The sequence below is a fragment of the Arachis duranensis genome, chromosome 9, assembly GCF_000817695.3.
Source record: "Arachis duranensis cultivar V14167 chromosome 9, aradu.V14167.gnm2.J7QH, whole genome shotgun sequence".
Lineage (NCBI taxonomy): Eukaryota > Viridiplantae > Streptophyta > Magnoliopsida > Fabales > Fabaceae > Arachis > Arachis duranensis.
In genome coordinates this window covers 114,336,035-114,341,614 of record NC_029780.3, presented here as the reverse complement: position 1 = coordinate 114,341,614, position 5,580 = coordinate 114,336,035, and positions in this window count along the sequence as shown.

Below are 5,580 nucleotides of genomic sequence, written 5' to 3'. Positions count from 1 at the left end.
GCTAGATGGCGTTTGGCGGCCCAAGTGCGTGAAGGAGGAGAACTCCGGGTGATCTGCAACTCGGGAGGCTCCGTCCGACTTGTACTCGCGAGGGAATGGGGGGTGGTACCTGCAAAGACACTCCGATGCCTAAGTTAGCAAGAGTGTGAGCAGGTCTAGAGAGTATTGGGCTTAGAGATACCTGAGGGGTGTCAGTGTATTTATAGTGGTGAGCCAATAACCACCGTTGGAGTAGTGCCGTATCTTTAGGGTGCTAACCGTCCCTATTATCTTGGGGAGGTTAAGATATGGCTTTATGAAGCGGTTAGAGAGATTTTAGGGGCGGTTACTCATTTGAGTATTTATCTGCCAGTTTAATCTCATATCCGACTTCTTCAGACCAAGTCGTGGTTGATACCGACTTCTTATGTGAAGGTCGGTACTTAGCTAGGCTCTAATCCTTCAGGTTAGGCCTTTTAGTTGGACCTGGGCCTTTGCATTGGGCCAGGGTATGAACAATTACTAATACCAATATATTATCAACATTAAAGTTTTCTTCTTTCATTTCTTATTCGATATTATTTTTTTCTTTAAAGATATTACAATTACTTTTTCTTTTGCGACATCATTTTCATCAATGGTTTTTCCTTACTTAACTACTATTGGTGAAAGAATTTTTCAAAAACAAACTTATTAATAGTTTGTGGAGATTTAAAACCACTCACAAAATAAAAATAAAACTCCCACAAAACAAATTTTTGTTATTATTTAATAAATTTGTTAACATAAGGATTGTATTATCCCAAGATAAAAAAATTGAGGGTCGAAATGTCTCTTTTATTTAGATAGAGATTACTTTATCCTTCATAAAAATGTACAAAAACCAAATTAAATATTTACTCTTAAAAAATTGTATTGTCTAATTTTTATTTTTTATTTTTTTGTTAAAAATTACATTATTCTTTGTGTAGATAGACAATTCAATTGGACATTCACTCTTGATTTTTGCAATTTGATTAAGCATTCGTAACCAATAGATAATTTAATTAGAGAATTAATTTTTTTTCATATGACTAAGCCCTTTAGTGGGCTAAACAACAAACAACAATGGGTATCCTTCCGAGCCATTCAAGGTCGGAGGATTTTCACCCTTTTTGACGAATCTTTTCATGACTTCAAAAACTATTTTTTCAAAGTACAAGCTGTAGAGGGTCACCACCCTTTCTTCCTTGATGAGCACTCTTCCCCTCGCTTCCCCCTTTATTAGCTAGAGGCCTCCCCTTGTGAGAAGTATGGTCTTGATGACCTAGATGAGGTGGAGGCGGCCGTTGTGGGGTTTTTCCGAGAAGCATGGGGGAGAGCCCCATACTTGGATGCGAGGAAAATCCTCCAGGGGACGCCGACTTTTGTTCAATCTCTACTAGGTAGTGCATGCATTCTTTATTTCCGAGTTGCTTCTGCCGACTTGCATTCTACCGACTTGTAACTTTGTTAGTTGTTTCTTTTGTAGATATGGCGAAAAGGAATGCTCAGGAGTCTTACCAAAGGGTGCAGGAGGCTAAAGCAAAGTCCCGGGCTAGAGCCGGAGGTGCCAAGGCAGTCATCTCTCCTCCTCCTCCTCCTCCTCCTCCTAAGAATGTCGGTACTCCCTCTCAACCAATTATTATTTCTTCCTCCAGTTTGTCTCGACCACTCCCTTCTGCCCAGCTTCTCTCCGAGCCAGAGAAGAAGAAGCGCAAGACTTCCGAGTCTAGCTCTTCTTTGGATGGTGGGGTTAAGGCGGATGCTCTTGCATTCGTCCGAAAGAACATTTATCCTTTTATAAGTATGGATGATGTTTCTGTTCGGAACCACCTTACCGCTCTGGCCGAGGAGAGTTTTAGGGCGGCGGGAGTTTGTGGCAAACTTTTTGACATTTTTGAGAAGACTCCCCTCAGCTCCTTGGGGACTTCCTCGAAGGTTGAGGAGTTGGAGGAGAGGCTTCTTATGTTTGAAAAACATGAGAGGGAGTTGAAGGAGGAAAGAGATAAATTGAGGAAGGAGAGAGATAACCTCCGGGAGAAGGAGAGCCAGCTGCACACCCAATGTACTATGGAGGCAAATCTGAGGAAGGCAGCCCAGGAGAGTTATCAAAGCTTATTTAAAGATATGGTGGCTGTGAGGAAGGATTTGCTGAACTCTCGGAATGCTTATACTGAGTTGGAGGACTCTATCGCCGAGGGCGCCGAGGGCGCCGAGGAGTCTTGGAGAATTTTCTTGGAGCAGGTCAGGGTTATAGCCCCCGACTTGGATCTTTCTCCACTACATCCTGACAAAGTAGTTATTGGTGGCGCCATCGTTGATCCTCCTGTCCCCGAGGTCATTTCCGAGTCAGACCTGAAGACTCGGAGACAGAGGATTATTGAGTCTCCTCCTCATTCCCGAGATGCTCCGAGTTCTTCAGCTGCTCATCCGACTTCCTCTACAGCTCCTCCTCCTGGTCCTGGTGGCGCTCCTCCCGAGTCTGGCGGTGGTGATTCCTCTACTCCTTTGAAGAAATGACTCTTATTATTTTTATGGCTATATGGGGGCCCGGCCTGTGGGTCCCCCCTTTTTTAAACTTTATTTATCTGTTGGTGGTTGTGAACAATTTCTTCTTGGCCTTTTAAGGCCGTAAACAAAATATTCTGATCTGTGCCCTTTCTTGGATAAGGGTTTCTAAACAAAGTAAATGCCCTTTTTTGGATAAGGGTTTAAGTTACCTTGTGCGTGCATGCTTTTCTATTTTTGATATGTTTGATCTTTTCGGGAAAACCTTTTTGTTGGTCTGCATCGCTTTCTCAAGCCTTTTTCGTCTAAGTGCTTTTGTGCAGCCTTTTTTCCAAGTTTTCCTATCTCTTTTGTTATCCTTCATACTCAACTTTGCTTTAGTGAGTTTTTATGACTTAGGTTATTTTTGTGATGCGTTTTTCATCTACTCGGAGTGTTCCCGAGTTTGTCTACTCGGGCTCTCGTCTCGACTTACGAGTCGGACTGTTCCTGAGTTTAATACGATCAACTTATACAACCTCTTTACGCCAACTTGTGCCTCGTCGTTTCATCCTGACGACCATATTAGGTCGGTTCATGGGATTTTCATGTTTTGTCGAGCTTAAGTCGGCGCGTTTCGTAGAAAGACTTATATAAAAAATAAAGGAGGATATTTAAGAGACATATTGTAAATGAAAAAGATCTTTATTGATTGTGAAGGTACCTTTTTGCTACTAAGGGTCTTGATAGCTTACTTTCCCTTAGCCTCTACTATGATGCCTCGTTAAAAACCCTTCTCCAGAAAAAACCCTTTTTGGGAAAAAATCATGAAGTTGGGAAAAGAGTACATCAGGGAGTAGAGTTCGCTTTTAACTGTAGTACCTTTTCATATTACAAGCATGCCACGACCTTGGTAGCTCAGTGCCATTCAGGTCGGTTATTTTATAATAACCTTTCCCTAACACTTCCTTGATTTTGTATGGCCCCTTCCAATTTGCGGCGAGCTTTCCTTCTCCTGATTTGTTGACTCCAATGTCGTTTCTGATGAGGACCAGGTCATCCAGGACAAAAGCTCTTCGAATGACTTTCTTGTTGTATCTAGTAGTCATCCTTTGCTTTAATGCCGCTTCTCTTATTTGGGCGCCTTCTCGGACCTCGGGGAGCAAGTCGAGCTCCTCTTTGTGCCCCTGTATATCTCCGACCTCATCATGGAGAATTACCCTTGGGCTTTGCTCATTGATTTCTATTGGGATCATGGCTTCTACGCCGTAGACTAGTCGGAAGGGTGTTTCTCCTGTGGCGGATTGGGGTTGTCCTATAAGCCCACAGCACTTGAGGGAGCTCTTCAGCCCAAGCTCCCTTTGCTTCTTGTAGTCTCTTCTTTAATCCTGCCAGTATGACCTTGTTAGCTGCCTCGGCTTGCCCATTGGCTTGTGGGTGTTCCACCGAGGTGAACTGATGCTTGAATTTCATACTGGCTACCAAACTTCTGAAGGTGGCGTCGGTGAATTGGGTTCCATTGTCTGTAGTGATGGAATAAGGTATTCCATACCTTGTGATGATGTTTTTGTAGAGGAACCTGCGACTTCTTTGAGCGGTGATGGTGGCTAATGGTTCTGCTTCTATCCACTTCGTGAAGTAGTCTATTCCCACGATCAAGTTTTTTACTTGCCCTGGTGCTTGGGGAAAAGGACCTAACAAATCCATTCCCCATTTTGTGAAAGGCCAGGGGGAAGTTATACTAATGAGCTCTTCTGGTGGAGCCACGTGGAAATTTGCATGCATCTGGCATGGCTGGCATTTTTTCACAAAGTCTGTTGCATCTTTCTGCAAGGTCGGCCAGTAGAATCCTGCTCGGATTACTTTTCTGGCCAGCGACCTTGCTCCGAGATGGTTTCCGCAAATCCCACTATGTACTTCCTCCAACACCTCGGTGGTTCTTGAGGTCGGTACGCACTTCAGCAATGGTGTTGATATCCCTCTTCTGTAAAGGACATTTTTCACCAAAGTATAATGTTGTGCTTCCCTTCGGATCCTTTTAGCTTCTTTCTCCTCCTTGGGGAGGATGTCGAATTTCAGGTATTCGACTAAGGGATTCATCCATCCGAGGTTTAGACCGGCTACTTCGAGTACCTCTTGTTCATCTTCTGTTTTCGATACTGAGGGCTCTTGAAGAGTTTCTTGGATCAGGCTTCTATTGTTTCCTCCTGGTTTGGTACTTGCTAACTTGGATAGGGCATCTGCTCTGCTATTTAGATCCCGAGTTATATGTTTGACCTCGGTTTCCGCAAAGCGCCCTAGGTGTTCCAAGGTTTTTTCCAAGTATTTCTTCATGTTGGGGTCCTTTGCCTGATATTCTCCACTTATTTGGGAAGTTACCACTTGTGAATCGCTGTAGATTATCACCTTTGTAGCGCCAACTTCTTCTGCTAACTTTAATCCGGCAATCAAGGCCTCATATTTTGCCTGATTATTTGAAGCCGGAAATTCAAATTTTAAGGAGACCTCTATCTGGGTTCCTTTTCCATCTACCAATATTATGCCTGCACCGCTCCCTGTCTTGTTGGAGGATCCGTCTACGTAGAGTTCCCAGGTAGTCGGTTTTTCCTCTTGCTCTCCTGCATATTCTGCGATGAAGTCGGCGAGGCATTGGGCTTTAATTGCTGTCCGAGTTTCATATCTCAGATCAAACTCGGAGAGCTCTATTGCCCATTGAACCATTCTCCCTGCAACGTCCGTCTTTTGGAGGATTTGCTTCATGGGTTGGTTCGTACGGACTCTTATTGTGTGAGCCTGAAAGTAAGGTCGTAGCCTTCGTGAGGCTATCACTAAGGAGTAAGCAAACTTCTCTAGTTTGCGGTACCTTAGCTCAGGACCTTGTAGAACCTTACTGGTGAAATAGACCGGGTGTTGCCCGACCTCGTCTTCTCTGACCAGGGCTGATGAGACAGCCCTGTTTGCCACGGATAGGTACAGGACGAGGTCTTTTCCCGGTACTGGTCGGGTTAAGATAGGAGGTTGGCTTAGGAATCTTTTGAACTCTTGGAACGCCTCCTCACATTCCAAAGTCCATTCAAATTGGCATCCCTTCCT